Genomic DNA, 20,166 nt, shown 5'->3' on the forward strand with positions numbered 1-20,166 from the left:
TTTTGTTAAGTGTTCCAGCCATTCCTTCAATGTAGCAATAACCTTTGAATTAGAAGCTCAGGGCCTCAAAACCCATTGCACTCTTTGAGGTCATAGTCAAGTACGTTAAAGGTTACTGTATTAAGGCAGGTATCGTCTTTTAGAAAGATCCAAATGGAGGTCTCCCTGTCAGGGGGACATGGAAAAATCCCACCGCACTATTTGAATGAGAACATGGAGGTTTTCTTGATAATTTATATGACTCAGCCAAAACCACAAAAATTAGATTAATAGACCATTATTCATCTCTGTATGAAACTTTTCTGTATGAAAATTAGTTTGCTTCTTAATACATTTCAAAATTAATTAATTGGTTGTAAAATGTGTTGGGGCATGCCAACTTAATTATCTAGAGTATAATTTTTATTGTAGCATGCCACTGTATAGTAATCCCTGGTGTACCTTCATTTAAGATTAGCTGAAGATTCAGAATTTGCTCTTTCAAGTCAGACGTTTACCCAGAAACTTATCGTACAAGCTTGACCCCTCACAGTGATTTAGTGAACAGAACTGGACATGTATAGTTTGAGTAGAGAGTCTGATCATAATTCCTTACAATGAACAGCTAGACAATGTGCCAAAAATGATGCCATGACCAACTCATGACCAATCCATATCCCTGCATATCCATGTACCTATCAAAAAGTCTCCTAAATGCCATTGTCATATCTGCTTCCACCACCACTAGCATCAGATTACATTTCTATTCTACTCTTCCTGAGAAGGGCTCAACTTTTTTTTGATAATCATGATTGCTGCTCTGCAATTATTAAGTGTCGCCCAAGAGTGTTGGAGGACCCGCATTGCCGAGAACTACCTGACAGATCCCCCTGAGAACGAAGGGGGTACCCGGTGGGGGGGGAGCTGTGGAGAACAAAGGGGGGACCCGACAGGGGGGGGGGTCCGTCGAGAAAGTAGGGGGGACTGCCGGGGTGGTGGGGGGGAGGTGCCTGCTGCCACATGCGGTGGCAGGCATAAGATAGAATTGTTCAGTGAACCTTTGTAACTTTGTGCCAGACACGTGGTGAATCGTGTACTGCCTAGGTGAGGTCTGCCGTATGATTTTACCTGGTTGTATGTACTGTCAAACAAAGCATTTCACTTTATCTAGGTACAGGTGGCAATAAAGTATCATTGGGAGGGCCAGGGCCGGCCTTAGGAGTTGCGGGGCCCAATTGGGGACAATTTTGGTGAGCCCCAGGTTCCCAGCCAAGGTCTGTAGGGAGAGGGACGGCGGCTGGAGCGGATGCGGGGGGACGGGTGTGAGCTGAGGCCGATGTTTGTAAACGTTGCTCCAACCTCCGGCCCGGCCCTCCGTGTTTTGTTCACCACGTCTCCCCGGGGAGAGAGAGGTGTGGAGCTGGGGCTGTGTGCGTGAAACACGGTGACTGGAGGGGCGGGAGTGCTGCTGTGAGCGAATGACCCACCTCCCCCTCTCCCTCTTCTCCATTCCCCCTCACCCCCCCCCCCCCCCCCCCCCACGTCTACCCCTTTCTACCCCCCTCCACTCCTCTACTCGCTCTCCGCCCCTATCTCCCCCCCCCCCCCCTCCACCCGGGGTAGATCTACCCGAGCCGAGAGTAGATTACTCCAGGACTCCAGCACCGAGCCCCCTTACTCGCGGGGCCCAATCGGTCCAATTGGCTTAATGCCGGCCCTGGGGATGGCCAGGTCACTCAGGCACGCTAAAGTGCAGCCTCACCAGAAAATAATTTTTTTGCTGACCCATTTAACACAGCAACAACAATTGGTTTGGAATTGCGTGCTTTCATTTCTCACAATGATAAGTACTTCACTTGGATGGGAAACCACGTATCTGTCTTCCAAAAATGACTCAGCACTTGGTTGTCACTGTTGTCCATTTAAACGCATTGAGTACACTGACAAAGGAGAAGTTCAAGGCGAGTGCAGCAGAAGCACATGATGGGGAGCTGGGGATGACGCAAACCAGTGGCCACAATCTAGGACCTGACAGTGCAGTGACTTCCATTTCCTACTGAATGATGATTAGGCAAAGATGCATGAACTTTAGGTTCTGTTGTTTGTTCTGCTGTTCACATGATCATCACCCTTGCTGCTAGTTGGAGATCAGGACCTGAAACCTGATACAAAACCCGTCGTATTACAAGAATTGGTTCTTGCTATTGGCATACTGAGGGCAAGGCTAAGAAAATTACCCAGAGTAGTCATTGCAAAGCGCAGGATAGATACATCTCTCCAAAATCCACCAAAGCTGTGAACAAGATAGGCTCACTAGCAGTAATCCTAGCGTTGGGAGCTTGCAGGTCATGGGTTGGTGACCGGTTTTCCCGGGGCTCCCGCAACAGCTTCGTCCGCTGGACTGGAGGGCGGCAGCTTCGGCCACACCGCTCCGCGGAATTTGAACAGGCCCATTCGCAGAGCTCGGATTCAGCCACGGGACTTGCTTACCATTATCGGCGGGGTCATAACATCGGAGGCCTGGATCGCCTCGGCATGAGGGTGAGCAAGGAGGGAAGAGACAAGGACTTTGGGACTTTTGCCTTCCATCACAGTGAGGAGGTGACTGGTGGACTCACTGTGGTGGATGTTAAACTGTGTTGAGTGTGTGTTTTGTTATTTTATTCTATGTTATGACTGCTAGGTTAAACCATTTTCTTGTACTGTAAATGTGCAATGACAATAAAGTTGAATCTAATCTAATCCTCTCCTTGACCAACAACCCCAGGATTGAGGTTCACATTATATATCAGCTTAGTTGAGTAGTTCACGTCATCTGTAAGCCTGACATCAGTTTCCAGGAAGTTTTTGCTCAAATTGCAGAAGGAACATTATGTTGGTGTTAAGAATCTCATGTTTATGCATCTTCTTAGACCCCCTTCGGTCATGGCTGACCATGGGTATCTCCAGGGTAGACAAAAGTTCTGGAGAAACTCAGCGGGTGCAACAGCATCTATGGAGCGTAGGATATAGGCAATGTTTCGGGCCAAAACCCTTCTTCAGCCAGGGTGCTATTTCCTATATGGAGGACGCCTGTGCGTGACTTTGTTTAACATGGGGAGACGTGCACAGACTGCCACCTCACGGTTCTTGACGGATCTGGGTCAGGATCCAGTGGCATGGAGTTCAAGACCCCCACGGACCCTTTATGCTGCAGCCTTCTTCCACCTTGCCAGCCGTTGTGATGCTCCACTAAGGTCAGCCATCGTCCCCCACCCGTTCCGCCATTGAGGCTTATGCATCAGAAGCAGCAAAATGATAAAAGGCACGCATGCGTAGGAAGGAACTGGTTTACAGCAGATGCTGGTTTACACCAAAAATAGACACAAAATGCTGGAGTAACTCAGCGGGTCAGGCAGCATCTCTGGAGAAAAGGAATAGGTGATGTTTATGGTCAAGACCCTTCTTCTCGACCCAAAAAGTCACCTAAACATGCATCTCCTCGCAAACTACCCATCAACCTGCTCCATCAAACACCTCTTTCCCATCTGTAGAAGGGTCAGCAATTGTCACATGCACAACATCTTTTAGCACAGAAATAGAATGGAAGCAAACCATACTGAGGGCAAGGCTAAGAAAATTACAGCATGGAAATGTGTTCCAGAATTAGAATGGCTTTGAATGATGGGTTGCTTTCAGCTCTTTTCCTTACATTAGTGTGTGAGCTTCATCGTATAGTTGTATCAACATGTTGTATTGCTCATAAAATGTAGATGTGATATTTCTTATGATGAAACAAATAAAGATGTAGCAATGAGTCTTGCACCATATGTAGCAAAGCTTAGTGTCTTGTCACCTACAGTAAGTTCTTGTTAGCAACACTTAGATATTGTCACAAATGGTTTTCATAAACCAAAAAACAAACACGGAAGATGTTGCTGGTGTCGACTTTTCTGCTTTGATATTTCAGAAGAACTTGATAGCTAATTTTGGATCCATTTTGTCCTTTAATCTTGTGATTCCTTAGGTTTTTGTAAAATAAATAAACCCCAAAGCAGCAGGCGGTTTGTGAAGAAAAAATGGCTTTGTGCATTATTTAAATAGGCCACTTCTTTAGTTTCTGTTTCTTTAGTTTTGTGGAGCCATTGTGGTAAATGTGAGGGTAAACATCTTACTATATTATAGCATAACAGTAAATTCTGGTGCACATTACGAACACCATCAAATTTTAATTTCCAGGCAACATTAAAAATTCCATTCGAAATGTGCTGCAAAACTCCACAACAAATAATTAGTTTGGGAACATCTCTGCACAAAAATTGCTGAGTTGTGGATGTAGCCCAGTCCATCACACAGATCAGACTCCCCACCACAGATTCCATCTATACTTCAGCCAAAATAATCAGTGACGTCCTATCCCAGTCATTCCGTCTTCTCCTCGCCCCTGTCAGTGAACGATACAGAGCAATGAAAGCTTTGCAGAAACAGTTTCTTCCCCTCTGTTATCAGCTTCCAAAGGCTAGGGTACTGTCCAATTCACTTCTACCCCATTGAGGACATTGGACTTTGTTTATCAAACTAATGTGCTACAATACAGAGAACTATATTCCCTTTTGCTCTACCTGTTGTCCTTGAGTTTGATTTGATTGCAGTTATGTATAGTATTATCTGATTTAATTGGATAGCATGCCAAACTAAGCTTTTCAATGTACCTAACCGAAACCTAAATCTAGAGGACACCAAGTAATATTTAAAAAATAATAGCTTGTATGAAGTTGCATGGAAATTGCAAGGTTATTTTGAGTGGTTATAATGCCATCATTTACCATTTTCATATACGTAAAAGAGCCGTAATGATTCACAGTTAAGGCATTGCTATGAAAGTTAAATTGTCTTTTACGGAGTTTACAACAAACCCAGATCAAAACCTCAGACTGCATCTTTCAAGAGTACAGGATAAAATTGTTAGGAAGCTTTGTTTTGGACTAGTTTTATGCCCTGCGGGTGGAAAAGCTGAACTTTCGTGCAAACGACAGACGATGTTAACATAGTGTTACCAGCCAGTTACTAAATATAATTGACTTTTGCTGTTGAACAAAGAAAAATATCAGTGGCAAGGCAATAGACTGATGATATCTGATACTACACATTCTAAGTATGATCACATGGTGCACTCACTAAAAGATTTACTTACATTCTAATAAAACGATCAATAAAAAATGATTTATACATTTCAGGGAGTGAATGACAAACTCACAATAGGTCTTCGAGTAAGTTAAAATATACTGTTTGTTCAAATAGAGAAAGTTGGTGCCATATGTTTTAATCACTGCTATGCCCGTCATCTGAAAAGTGTTGCAACAAGATAGCTTAATCAGGAACAAATAAGTGTGAAGCTTCTATGTAGATTTTTCAGTTTTTGCCTCATCCTTTTCTGTATGCCTTAAAGAACCTATAACAAATGAATCCCAAGGCCTAGTTCTGGAGTAACTCAGTGGGTCAGGCAACATCTGTGAAGGCAATAGGCAATGTTTCAGGTCGGGGCCCTTCTTCAGACTGTCGCAGATGCTGCCTGACCCATTGAGTTATGCCTACACTTTGTGTTTTATTCAAGACTCCAGCATCTGGAGTTCCTTGTATCTTCAAATTCCAAGACCTATTGCTTATTGCAATTTTAAAGACAGAATGTGCATGTTCCAAGCAAATGCAAGGAAAACATTTCAAAAGTCTAAGAGAGAGTAAGTGTTTTATTGTCATATGTCTCGAAACTGAACAATGAAATTCTTACTTGCTGCAGCACAACAGATATGCTAACATGGTTTGTAGGAGGGAATTACTCCAGCATTTTGTGCCTATGCTTACATGGTGTTCTGTAAACACCATTGTAAACAACAAAAAGGTTCAGTATATAAAAGACAAACGATAATAGTGCAAAGACAATGAAGACAACAAAGTGGGTGGCACAGTGGTGCAGCGGTAGAGTTGCAGCCTTGCAGTGCCCGGGTTTGATTCTAACTATGGGTTCTGTCTGTACAGAGTTTGCAAGATCTCTCTGTGACCACGTGGGTTTTCTCCGGGTGCTCTGGTTTTCATCCCACACTCTAAAGACGTGTGGGTTTGTAGATTAATTGGCTTCAGTAAATTGTCCCATGTGTAGGATAAAAACTAAGGTATGGGTAATCGCTCATCGGTGGGCCAAAGGGCCTGTTTCTACGCTATATCTCTAAGCTAAACTAAACTAAGCAAAAACAATGCCCCCGTCTATGTAGTTCTGAGCTTAGTTGGTTTTAGTGTTTACTAGCCTGATGTGTTTAATGGCTTGAACTTCAATCAGTGAAGCATACAAGCATTTATGTGATTCTGATATTCTGCATTATGCGTAATATGTTTTCTAAGATCTTGCCCAAAGTTAATATCAAGTATATGTGGCATTGATGTAGCTGAACAAATCAACTTCAAACTAAATGTGAACAGAAAGAGGTAGTTTACTGATAGCAAAAGAGGCAGCTTCAAAATGAAGACAAACATGAACGTCACAATGAGAATGGCTTGTGACAAAAATAACCGTAAAGTCAGATTCAATCAAAGTGATCATTTAGATGCAGCAAAGTTAGTCGATTGTTTCTTTTTTGCGAACAAGCATCCAGCAGAAAAAATTAAACAGTTGCCAATTAGTAGCCATGCCAACAGATCTTTCACCACCGTATCACCACGCTGGGCTACACAGCACGGCCCCTGTTAAAATCAGTCCATGAAAATAATCTGTATGAAGCTTTATGCAAAGCTGTGAAACTTTGCAAAATTATCATGACAACCTCTATATCTGAGGGGCATCATTTGACTCTGGAAAGGATGAAAATCACTTGTTGAGAGGTACTATACATGTGACAATAAAGTACCATTGTATCATTAAAGTAGCCTATTGTGCATCTTTCCTCATTATTCTCTTCCAAGTTGATCAGGTGTCGCTGGAGGTCCAAGTTTAGTTTAATGACAAGAAATAATTGATGGATCTTTCTCCCGAACATTATGGAGGGCACTGTAGATACGATGTCATAAGACCCAGTGAATTGAGTGCCTGTGTACAATGCAGAAAATAAGTTGTTTCATAAATTGGCAGATTTCAACAGGGAGGTCATTGATAAAGATATTCAGACGAACAATCAAAGTATCAATTTCCAACTGAGCAGAAAAATATACATGTAGTCTCAAAAGTATAGTTAGTTTGCAGACAATTTACCAGTTTAGTTGATATGCAGATATTGAGAGTTGTTCTTTTGCCTTCTCTGCTGATAGAAATGGAGTAAGAAGTATATATGAACAGTAGGTGCTGTGCTTTTGTGTATCTTAAAGCAAATCTAATGCATACAGCATGTGGGAGGGTTGTACCATGTCCTTCCCTTGTGCATGGTTGAGTAAAGATCTGTAATTTGATCAGACTTCATGCATGGCACTTTGATAGTTCTTCACTTTGCCAGCAAATGATCATTTGGACAAAATCTATTGCAGTTTCTTGGGGGAAAAAAAAAGTGAAATTTAAGAAAAGTATAACACAAAGATATAAGGTAGACAAAAGTGCTGGAGAAACAGAGCGGGTGAGGCAGCATCTATGGAGCGAAGGAATTGGCGATGTTTCGGGTCGAGACCCTTCTTCAGACTGAACACAAAGATATGGTCAGCAATGCAGAGCCAAACATAAATGAGACTGGATGAAAAAAAAAATTAATGATTAAGAACCTCAAAGCTCATAGATCCTCAAGTGGGATCACCTCAGCTCCACACTGAAAGGCAAAGAGAGTTTGGTGGGTTTCTATTCAAGTTGGCAGTAATTACATCGAGTTCAGAAGAAAAATTAACAAATATTTTAATATATCCCGAAGGAAATGCGAGAATGGAGTCCAATCGCATATTTGATCAACTTTCTACATGTGTAAAAGTTTTGTGTAAGAGCTGGAAGTCGAGGATGGTACAGGGGCACATGCTTTGAGGTGGCTACATAAAGCAGGGGTCCAGTCACAGGGGGGATCTTATAGAAACATATAAAATTATATAAGGACTGGACAAGCTAGATGCAGGAAAATGTTCCCAATATTGGGCGAGTCCAGAATCAGGGGCCACAGTCTTAGAATAAAGGGAAGGCCATTTAAGACTGAGGTGAGAAAAAACTTTTTCACCCAGAGAGTTGTGAATTTGTGGAATTCCCTGCCACAGAGGGCAGTCGAGGCCAAATCACTGGATGGATTTAAGTAAGAGTTGGATAGAGCTCTCGGGGCTAGTGGAATCAAGGGATATGAGGAGAAGGCCGGCACGGGTTATTGATTGGGGACGATCAGCCATGACCACAATTAATTCTGGGCTAGCTCGAAGGGCCAAATGGCCTCATCCTGCACCTATTTTCTATGTTTCAGATCTTTAGTCAACAATGAAAGGGAAGCACGGAAGAGTACTGTGTGTAACTGATGCTTCCACTTGGTTCCAAGCAAGTCCCATTTCCATACATTTGGCCCATATCCCTCCAAACCTTTCCTATCTATATTCCTGTCCAATGTCTTTTAAATCTCATTATAGCACCTACCTCTACTACCTACTCTGGCAGTTCATTCCGTATTCCGACCATCCTCTCAGTGAAAAAGTTGCCTTTCAGGTTCCTATTAAATCATTCCCTTCTCACCAATGTTTGTTGGTTTCATGATCCCCCCTGCCCTAGGCAGAAGCATCTGTGCATTCATCCTATTAATTTGCCTCATGGTTTTATACACCCCTATAAGATCACCCCTTATCCTCCTCCGCTCCACGGCAGAAACGTCCTAGCTTGTTCAACCAGTCCCCATAGTTCATGCCCTCGAGTCCCAGCAACATCCTCGTTGATCTATTTAATTGAGGTACTACCCTGCAATCCAATGATGATGTTTACTGATATTATAACAGCTTAATTTATTGATGTATTGCATGTAGCTATTTAAGATGTTGTAAGTGTAGAATGTGGTTTTGATTCCAACTGTGTGAAGGTGCTGGAATCATGAATAAAAAACAAAGTGCTGGAGGAATTCAGCAGGCCAGGTAGCATCTGTGGAGGGAAATGGACAATCGACATTTTGGGTCAGGAAAAGAAGATGCAAAGTGCTGGAGTAACTCACAGGTCAGGCAATATTTTTGGAGTACATGGATAGGTGACGTTACAATATGATACGATACGGTACAACTTCAATTATCCCAGGAGGGAAGTTGATCTGCCTACAGTCATCAGTTTCGAGTCGAGATACAGTCCTGATCTGAAATGCTGTCTATTCATGTTCTCCTGAGTTACTCCAGCACACTATGCCTTTTTTTTGTAAACCAGCATCTGCAGTTCCTTGTGTCTACATTTTGGGTCTGATCACTGGACCTTATTCAGCCTGATGATGTGGAGGAGAGAAGGCTGGTAAAGTGAGGTGAGGAGGTGGGGAAGAAAACATTGGAGTAATGATTGGATAGTTGGAGAGGGGGCATTTGGCAGATGGGTGGAGATAGTCACAAAGGCAAGAGGTGAAATCGAGACAAATAGAGTCAGATAAAGGAGAGGTGATGTGTAGCTGGAAGGGGGGGGGGGGGGGGGGGTGGCAGAGGTGTCCTGGTATGATTAAAGGAAAATGGGGACAGTGTAGGGAGGGCTGGGAAATGCAGGGAAGAAGGGGGGGGGAAAAGAACTGGGTGATGGGGGGCAATGGAGGGGAGGTGGGTGACAAAACAGGGTGGATAAGAGGGGGGAACAGGGAGTTTTAACTAAAATTGGAGATTTCAATATTCATGCCATTGGGTTGTAAGCTAAAGTGGAATATGAGGTGCTGCTCCTCCAGTTTGCATGTGACCTCATTCTGACCCAGGACAGAAAGTTCGGTATGGGAACGAGAAGGTAGATAAAATGGCCAGGGACTGAAATATCCAGCAGGCCTGATGAGTAATGAAGAGAAGCAAATTGTCTAAATCAGTGGGCTATTACATGCGTCAACCTGTATAGTATGAACTATCCGTAGGACCTGTATTTATTTAGTTTAGTAATACAGCATGGAAACAGGTCCTACAGGCCACCGAGTCAATGCCAGCTAGTTTCTCACACCAAGGGACAATTTACAGAGGCCAACTAGCCTACGAACACCCACGTCTTTGGGATGTGGGAAGAAACCGGAGCAGCCTGAGGAACCCCATGTGGTCACAGAAAGAACGTGCAAATTCGACAGACAGCACCCAAGGTCAGGATCGAACCCGGGTCTCTGGTGCTGTGAGGCAGCAGCTTTAGCAGCTGAGCTATGTACAACAGGAGTGGTTGTGAATGATGCCCCCTCAATATCTTTAAGCAGACCCGCCATTGTTAAAACACCTTTCTGTTCTGTGAAATTAGCCTAAATATGTACAGGAAATGATCAACCATACGACCCAATTTTGTCCCAGTGTTGGAACCCCATTTCAATAGGATGGAACAGATGGAGATCGGATAGACCCGCGTGAGTGCTGGACCCACTACCGAGAACAAAGGAGGACCATTGGGGACTAAATAGAATACTTTGCAACTTTGTCAGTGGCGACTCTTTGCATACCTGTGTATGCAAAACAAAGAATCTCACTGTGATATGTCACATGTGATAATACTCTCATTTGTATAGTAATGCGTCAGTATTGCAAGAGTAAATTAACTGGCTATGCATCAGTAAATGACCATTGGTCCCAGCAATGAGCAGTTTGGTGCTGCAGGCTTGAAATCAATAGCTGAAAGTTGTTCAAACTTCCAGAGCTTAAAATGATTAACAGTTGCTGGAACAAAATATCCCTTTGATCCTCATTGAGTTGAACTGGATCTGAGCCAAGTTACTACTTGAAAACTGTAACTACAAATACTTTGAAAAGACAATGACACCATTGAGATATCCTACAAATTTGTTCGAGTGTCGCTCGCATAAGTCATGGAAGGAATAATACTATCGTGAGCAAATAGGCTGAGACAGCTCAAATATTATGGCTTTTTAACATGTTCTAATGAACAAATGTCTGCTAAGTATATAAAATAAAAGAAACATTATTAATGCAACTTGTTATCCAACATTTCTGGCATTGTATTATTTCTGATGACGTGTGATCGACCTAAACAAAGAGGCAGATCTTTCATTATCCCCAACATTGACTTTGGCCCATGCCTTTCATTCCAGTGTGGGCCTTGGTCTCAGGAGAGGCAAACACATCAGGCACAATTTATGGCACTGCACTCATGGACCCCCTTCAATGACCAATGGGTCAGTGCCCCAGAATATTCTGAGCAACCATAAATGTAGACGTCTACAATCTATATCCTCTTGTGTCAGTATGCCTCTCATACGACCATTACTATCAACTGGCGCATGCCTGCACAAGGGTTGAGTGGCTGCCTTTCAGCATCAAAGACCCATGTTCGATCCCGACTACGGGTGCTGTCTGTACGGAGTTTGTACATTCTCCCCAAGACCTACGTAGGTTTTCTCTGTGTTCTTTGGTTTCCTCTCACATTGCAGACCTACAGGGTTGTAGGTTAATTAGCTTGGTATAAGTGTAAATTGTCCATAGTGCGTGTAGGATAGTATTAATGTGCGGGGATTGCTGGTCGGCGCGGACTCAGTGGGCCGAAGGGCCTGTTTCTGCGGTGTATCTCTAAACTAAAACTAAACTACTGTCTTCAACAAAAGAAAATGCAACCATCTATCCTTGACATATGAAGAAAGACTGGATAGACTTGGCTTATACTCTCTAGAATTTAGAAGATTGAGAGGGGATCTTATAGAAACTTACAAAATCTTAAGGGGTTGGACAGGCTAGATGCAGGAAGATTGTTCCCGATGTTGGGGAAGTCCAGGACAAGGGGGTCACAGCTTAAGGATAAGGGGGAAATCCTTTAAAACCGAGATGAGAAGAACTTTTTTCACACAGAGAGTGGTGAATCTCTGGAACTCTCTGCCACAGAGGGTAGTTGAGGCCAGTTCATTGGCTATATTTAAGAGGGAGTTAGATGTGGCCCTTGTGGCTAAGGGAATCAGGGGGTATGGAGAGAAGGCAGGTACGGGATACTGAGTTGGATGATCAGCCATGATCATATTGAATGGCGGTGCAGGCTCGAAGGGCCAAATGGCCTACTCCTGCACCTAAATTCTATGTTTCTATGTTTCTATGACATCTACCCTTGACAACTACCCTTGACAGTCTTTGATTCTCAAAGACATTGTCATGGCCAAATTCCTCACCTTCAACATCCTTCACTCTTGAACGGACCTCTCACGAGCTAAGGATGAATTCCCAATCTCCCAATCTACCTCACTGCGGCTGGCACATTTCTTCTTCTTCTTGCGTAAGGCGTGCACTGCCTAAAGTTGTAGGACAACTTGGTCTATTTGATTGTGCACACTAGGTTGATTGAATTTGTCGAAACAGGGCAGACCACGTAAAGGTTGCAATCTCCCACCCTACACATTTTTGTAATCTGTAATTACACTGTAACACTACATTCTGCACTCTGTTTCTTTTCTCTTTTATTGCACTACCAGCGTGACACCTTGTACTCAGTGGGATGGAAGGACCTTGCACCTACTTGCACTTTCCTTCACTAGCCCACTCCCACTTTGTCCCTGACTTCCTGCACTGTTAAGGGCCTGTCGCACTTGCCGATTTTTTTGGCGACTGCCAGCATCATTCGCTGACGTATCAGGTCACCGATAAAGTCACGGCAGGTGACGCGGCGTGATGACGTATTGGCGCACGGTGTTTCCTCAAGTGTCGGAAAACATTTTTTGTGTCGCCGCTGGATTTTGAAATGTTCAAAATCTTTTGGCCACCCTGATATGACGCCGGCAGTCGCCAAAAAAATTGCCAAGTGGGACAGGCCCTTTACTGCAAGCTCCCTCCCACCCTTGAGGAGCAATACCTCAGTAGTATGCTGCACACTGCAGGACTCTCCAACTGCAGTATGCTGCACACTAACAAATTCTCCAACTCTGGATAACTTTTTTCTTTCTGTCTCTATCAGAACTGGATATTTTGGCCTGTCAGCCACTCTGGTTTAGTTCTCGAAATGTGCCACAGCTTTACTGTGAGCACCACACTGCACAGACAAAGAAGCTTAATCTGATTTTAGCTATCCCTTAATTTACACCAAAGGTCATGCAGCAGTCTCACCCTATCAAGGAATATTCCTGGTGTTGTATCATTGGCCCTCCCTCACCCATTCTGGTACCGAGAATAACGTGTTTTCTCTCTCACCCAGCCCGACAAAGGGATCCAGACCTGGATCATTAAATGTCTCTCGTTCTACTTTCCACCACAAGTGGCACAGTTGTGCAGGGGTAGAGTTGCTGCCTTACAGCACCAGAGACCTGAGTTTGATCCTGACTACTGGTGCTGTCTGGTGCTGACCAGCGTGTGACCCCGCACATTAACGCTATCCTAGTGTGTGTAGGAGCACCCGAAGAAAACCTACGCGGTCATAGGTAAAATGTACAAACTCCGTACAGACAGCACCCTGGAAAGTTGCATACTCAATATCACATTAATAACTCCTATACTAGTTAAATAGCTATAGCAACACAGAGTAACAATGAGATTTCCACTGATAGAATGACTACATTCATTGTAGCATCATGATAAAGTCTGATGCCAAGTGGAAATAATTCTAGTCCACAATTATGGGTCTACTTGTCATGTTCCCATCAGTAGATGGACTGGGTGTTCAAACATCAACAGTACTTCAATTCAAATTTGTTTAGCAAGTCAGCAACAAAGTGTTTGCTTTTTTAGTGGTCAGTCGCTTCATGTTGGAAAACATACAACACTAGTTGCCTTGGAGCACCAAGGCAAATTCTTTGTATGTGTACATACTTGGCCAATAAAGTTGTTATTCATTCATTCATTCATCCATATATATATACATTTAGAATGGAATTGACCACAGACAAATTGTTCACTGTACAATTGAATATATTTTGTACGTAAAAATAAGTTGAGTATATTCTTGCTTTACTTTACATTTTCTAGTTTCTGTTAATTGCAAAAAACATATTGCTTCCCTTTTCACCTACAATACTTTGAACGGAATGTCAGCATGTATATTTACACATAATCAAGTTCTATTGCTTTCTTCAAAGGCTAATGAACAAGGCTCAATTTACATGCCACAAAGCCGTCGATTAAAGTAATTTGGGCATTTAGCATTTTGCTTACATTTCAGCCAGCATTATCAGCCTCTACCTGACACCCCACCATTTTGCATCAACTGCAGCTGAGTGAATATAGTTCTTGATTGACTCAGGCAGTTACCGATAGATATGAAAAGCTGGAGTAACTTCAGACTGTAGAAGGGTCTTGACCCAAAACGTCACCCATTCCTTCTCTCCAGAGATGCTGCCTGTCCCGCTGAGTTGCTCCAGCTTTTTGTGTCTATCTTCGGTTTAAACCAGCATCTGCAGTTCCTTCCTACACACTCAGGCATTGTATTGTATTCTTTGTATTGTATTCAAATTTATTGTCATTGTCTCAATTAGAGACAACGAAATGAATTTCCCTTTACAGTCAGTATCATAAAAATAAATAAATAATAAATATTAAAACATATTAAAAAAATAAAATAGAAATTTTTAAAAAAGCACAAACACAGAAAGTCCACGACACAACATAACACAGTGGCACCAAGGTGAGGAAGGCACCATAGTCCAGCCAACCTCCCCTCCGATCTTCCCAGATGTTCATCCGTGGTCGGGGCCTTCCGAGCACCCGCAGTCGCTGCCCCGGGTGGCCCGATGTTCAGGCCCTCACGCCGGGCTGGTGGAACGCCGACACCGATCCCCGACGGTGAGCATCCTCCTCCTCAGCGGCCCGGACCTCCTGATCAGCCGCTTCCCGCAGCCGGAGTCTGCAGCTCCCGAGTCTGCAGGTCGAGCCGGGCAGAGTCACAGGACCCCGCGTTGTTGATCAGCGCCGCCCGCGTTGGGAGCTCCGCAAACCGCAGCTCCATGATGTCGGTGCAGCAGGTCCAGCACTCCGGGCTCCAGACGGCGACCCCCGGTAAGGCATCGCCAGCCCCGCGATGTTTCAGCGCTGTCCCGCCGCTGCTGGAGCTCCGGTCGATCCCGGCAGGAAAGGCCGCGCCAATCCAGGTAGGTAGGCCGCTGGGGTGGGGGGGGGGGGGCGAGGACGCGACTCGAATAATAGTCGCGTCCTCACCAGGAAGCGGCTGAAGGACGGTATCCCCCGCACCGTGCCCTCTTCCCCCACATAAAGACATTAAAAAAATCATAAAAAACACACTTCGACATAACTAAAGAAACAAAAAAACAAAAAGATACAAAGCACTATGGAATGTTATTAAAATTCAACCCTTTATCTCCTCAGATGTTAGAAATGAATTAGCTGCTTCCAAGTTAGTTTGCATCATTTTTATCGAACATGTTCAAAATCATTTATCAGGATTGCTCAGTCCCTCTGCTTCTCTGCCCTCGCTGTGTTAAAATGATTGTTCGAAAGAGGAGTATTTCATCTTTAACTGGTTCTGAGTATGAATGCAAGATTCAAGATTCAAGATTCAATTTAATTGTCATTTGGACCCCTTGAGGTCCAAACGAAATGCCGTTTCTGCGAATGCGAATGTATTCCAGATAGTTTGGATGCAGTATCTACCTGATCACTAGCAGAAAGCTCAACAAAGCAAGCCACTGATTTGCCCAAATATTAAAAGCCTCAAAAAGGTATTATAAATGTATATTTTAACGAGTTAATACAAACTGTGGATAGCTCGATTGTAATTGTATAGTCCTTCCGCTGACTGGATAACACTCCTGAAAGTTTTAACAATAAACTATAAAATAATTCATCCAAAAACCAAATAATGCTGTTGCTGGAATGCTAAAATAAAAAAAATGAAAAGAGAGAGAGAGAGAGAGAGAGAGAGAGAGAGAGAGAGAGAGAGAGAGAGAGAGAGAGAGAGAGAGAGAGAGAGAGAGAGAGAGAGAGAGAGAGAGAGAGAGAGAGAGAGATGAGAGAGAGAGAGGGGGGGGAGAGAGAGAGAGAGAGAGAGAGAGAGAGAGAGAGAGAGAGAGCGAGAGAGAGAGAGAGAGAGAGGAGGGAGAGAGAGGGAGAGGAGGGAGAGAGAGGGAAGAGAGGGGGAGAGAGGGATAGAGGAGAGAGAGAGAGAGAGAGAGAGAGAGAGAGAGAGAGAGAGAGAGAGTAAAATAGAATTAACTTTTCAGATAGTTAATCTTTCATCAGAACTCCAGATCATGTTTACTGTGTTAGACCATTGCCACACTTCACAATGAAAAGTAATAAACACAGCTTTTTTTTTGTGTATGGGAAGGAACTGTAGATGCTGGTTTCACCGAAGATAACCACAAAATACTAGAGTTACTCAGCAGGTCAGGCTGCATTTCTGGAGAAATTTGTTTTTTTTCTTTGCCAAATCAGTTAAGAATTTCTGTTTGCGGACTATTTGCTTACAATTATTTTCGTGTTTTAAAAATGAACCTGGTTGATACTCTCAACGTTGTGTGGTCAGTATCACAATGCCTTAGTAGGAAAGGTATTTACACACTAAAACCCCGAGGATTCACTCTTTCTCCATCCCATGCTGGGATCATTTTGGTGATAAATGAAAACTGAGATCAAGAGTTGCTTTTAAGGCCACGGATAAAGGGAAATAGATTAAAATTCCGAGATTACAAATGCTGGTGCAGTAAAGCTAACACTGGTCTGAGGATTAGAATCTGCTTATAGTGCCAACAATACTTACAATGTAATTTTTCTTTCAAAATAGAAACCACAATAAGATTTTCCGCTCAAGATTCCAGCATCTGTGGTCTCTGGTATCTCCGGGATAATTCCTGGGATTAGACTATAGGACTATTAATAAAATATATTAAGAAAGTAGATCTACATTAAATATAGTAGGGGTGATTAGTAAAGATGTTGGGGGTTATGGGAGAAGGCGGGAGAATGGGGTTGAGAGGAAAAGATAGATCAGTTATGATTGAATGGTGGAGTAGACGTGATAGGCCAAATGGCCTATAATTTATGAAGATCCTCCATTAATCTTTTTAGCATATTAATTATAATCACAAACATGAAGTTCATTACCAGAATGGTACCAGGTTAATTGTCCGTGAAATGTTCTTAAAGTCCTTCGCAATGTTTTTAAAATATACCTATCAGAACTGGTCAGATGACTCCAACGGGGTCTAACCAACGTTTTATAAAGATTTAACGCATAAGTGCCTGGCTTTGTCACTCTATGTCACGAATGTTTCCAAAGACCATTTCAACAGCCTTCACAATTTGCCCTGCTACCTGAAAGCTTTGATCAATATACCCTGGTTATTACCTCCCACTGTGGCCCCTATGAAATTGTTCCATTTAACTTGTAATCCCTCTTTACTTTTTCCTACCAAACAACCAACCTCACAGTTCCCTGTATTAAATGTCATCAACAATGCATCTGCACATTGCAGTACCTTGTCTCTTCTCACCTGTAGATTCCTATCAACTTCCTCACAGCTCGATGATGTAAATATCGACACCAACATTAAATAATCAGAAGTAGAGGATCTAGGAATGACAGGATAGCACTCTAACTGATGGGGATTCTCACTAATATCTCCAAAGCCACCCAAAGGGATTGGTTCTCCTCAACAGTTCATAAGAACATGAATTGGGAGGCAGAGTGACGCAGTTGGTAGAGCTGCTGCCTCACAGCGCCAGACACCCGGGTTCAAGCCTGACTATCGGGTGTTTGCACATTCTCCCTGTGACCATATGCATTTCCTCCAGGTGCTCTGGTTTCCTCCCACAGCCTAAAGACATGCAGATTTGTCAGATACTTGGCCTCTGTAAAGTGACTCTAGTGTGTAGGCAGTGGATGATAAAGTGGGATTACATAGAACTAGTATGAATTGGTGATCGATGATCGGTATGGACTCAGTGGGTCAAAGCGCCTGTTTCCATGCTATATCTCTGAACTAAACTATAAGAGCCGAGATGTTATTGGCCTGATATAGATGTAATTCATCAAACTGAGCATCTGACAGTAAATTGATAAAGGAATTCCTCTATGTAAGGCAATTAGTGTTGGCAAGGATTTCCTTCATTGCTTATCCCCAATTCCTGATGAAAAGTTGGTGCTGATTTATCTTCTTAAACAAGAGAATGGTCCATGTATCTATGTGGCCATGACGGCCTCAAACTCAGCACAAAGTTCATGGTTTACTGGGCAGCAGTGATCCCAGGCCTTCTGAGACACAGACCACCTACAACAATAGCTCAAAGAAGTAGCACCAATGCCATCTCCTCACAATCCTGCTAAATCCACTGGCAGAAGTAAACCACTTTGAATGCTCTCTCTCGCTCTCTCTCCACAGGAATCTGGGCCGGCACAGTAGCAACGTTGCTGCCTTACAGCTCCAGAAACCCGAGTTCGATCCTGACTAAGGGTACTATCTGTATGGAGTTTTCATATTCTCCCGGTGACCGCATGGGTCTTCTCCGGGAGAATATGAAATTCTCTGGTTTCCTCCCACGTATATGATTGTCCGTTAATTGCCCTCTGTAAAATTGCCCCTAGTTTCTACAATAGAACTAGTGTTCGGGTGTTCATTGGTCGGTGCGGATTCAGTGGGCCGAAGGGCCTATTTCCATGTTGTATCTATAAATTAAGCTAAACAATACCTTCACCTTTGAGGGTTTAAGGACACAGGCCCATTCCAATGGGCAAGCCACATCTATCATGTGCCCAATAGAAAAACTCCTGAAACAGGCACACTACCACACAATATTGGATTCTAGTGTAGAAAGGAATTGCAGATGCTGGGGTAATTCAGCGGGTCAGGCAGCATCTCTGGAGAAATGGAATAGGTGACGTTTCAGGTCGAGACCCTTTTTCATAACCTTCTTCCTGCTTTTTATGGACAGGCCACTCTTGAGAAATGCCATACTATTTCTTGGTTGGTTATGTTGAACAAGTGGGTCCTATCTGCAGATACTCATGAAGAGTGTTGTGGTGTTGATAGCTTGATTGGGCTGTCTGTCTTTGTTGGCTTAAGTGCTGGGTGTTAAACTGGTTTCATGGTGATAGTTCTGCCAGCAGTTTGGTACAACTGAGTGGCGTCCTCCCTCACCCATTTCCGAGCGTTAAGATTTAACCAATTTTCACCCTACCGTAATTTTGCCAGTTTATATCACATCACGTATTCTAATCTCACTGTAAAATGACAATTATTAAAGGATTTACTAGAGGCGTTGAAAATATTGAAGGGTGTTTTGACGTTCTAAATACAGAAACACCATTGCAAAGCAAACAATCGCGTCGGCTAGAAACCTGAAATAAAAGCGAAAAGTGTGGATATAGTTCGGAAAGAGAAACAGACTTAAGGTTTTAGATTAATGGCCCTCGGTTAGAATTGGGAACGTGGGGGAAGCCTGATTTAAGTTGCAGATGGGATGAAACATTATTTCCTGATTTACGGCGTCTGAAAAGAGAGGTTACCAATTTGTAACCGTCATCAGAAGGGCGAGTTCTGAAGATATTAAAAATATAGCCTTCATATCCAGTGCACTCGTTCTTCTGGCGAGAAGAATTAAATAAAGCAAACGCGATTGTTTCTTTGAAGAATTTGATGGAAGGGGTAAAACATTATGGCAGGCTTCTATGTTTAAGAAGGAACTGCAGATGATGGAAAATAGAAGGTAGATAAAAGTGCTGGAGAAACTCAGCGGGTGCGGCAGCATCTATGGGTTTCGGCCCGATACGTTTCCTATTTCCTTCGCTCCATAGATGCTGAGTTTCTCCAGCACTTTTGTCTACCTCTATCACAGGCTTCTATTTGGATTGTTGGGGTGAGATAAATTACGATGTAAAAGTCAGTGAAGATTGCAGACGTTGTATGGCACATCCCTTTACCTCCACAGATGTTAAGCTCATGCAGCAGTTTGGTTTGTTTTCCCCCTCCCTGCTCAATGGTTCCTGTGTTTGTCAATCGGTGGGAGGGAGGGAAGGTTTCCATCTAAACGTTTCGCCAGCCTTTGAAGGGTGATGCGTCAAGCCGGAGCTTGTTTCTCATAGGGCTGCCGGCAACAAATGAGAGCTGGCCCGCCCGGCGGTTGTCACCGAGCCGGGGAGCGGCGACATCGAATGGCCGGAGCTCCTTCTCCACCTGCCCCTCTCTCCACACGCCGCCG

The 20,166-nt window shown here is 43.4% G+C and overlaps 1 long non-coding RNA gene across 1 annotated transcript; it reads right to left on the reverse strand.

The window, feature by feature from the left end:
* Positions 1 to 6,428: 6,428 nt before the first annotated feature.
* Positions 6,429 to 20,163, reverse strand: LOC129710376 (uncharacterized). Its single transcript, XR_008725669.1, has 3 exons — positions 19,889 to 20,163; positions 16,730 to 16,831; positions 6,429 to 7,036 (listed from the first exon to the last, which is right to left on the reverse strand). It is a non-coding gene; the product is annotated as an uncharacterized LOC129710376 (long non-coding RNA).
* Positions 20,164 to 20,166: the final 3 nt, after the last annotated feature.

Source organism: Leucoraja erinacea, chromosome 27 (assembly GCF_028641065.1).
Source record: "Leucoraja erinacea ecotype New England chromosome 27, Leri_hhj_1, whole genome shotgun sequence".
NCBI classification, from domain to species: domain Eukaryota; kingdom Metazoa; phylum Chordata; class Chondrichthyes; order Rajiformes; family Rajidae; genus Leucoraja; species Leucoraja erinaceus.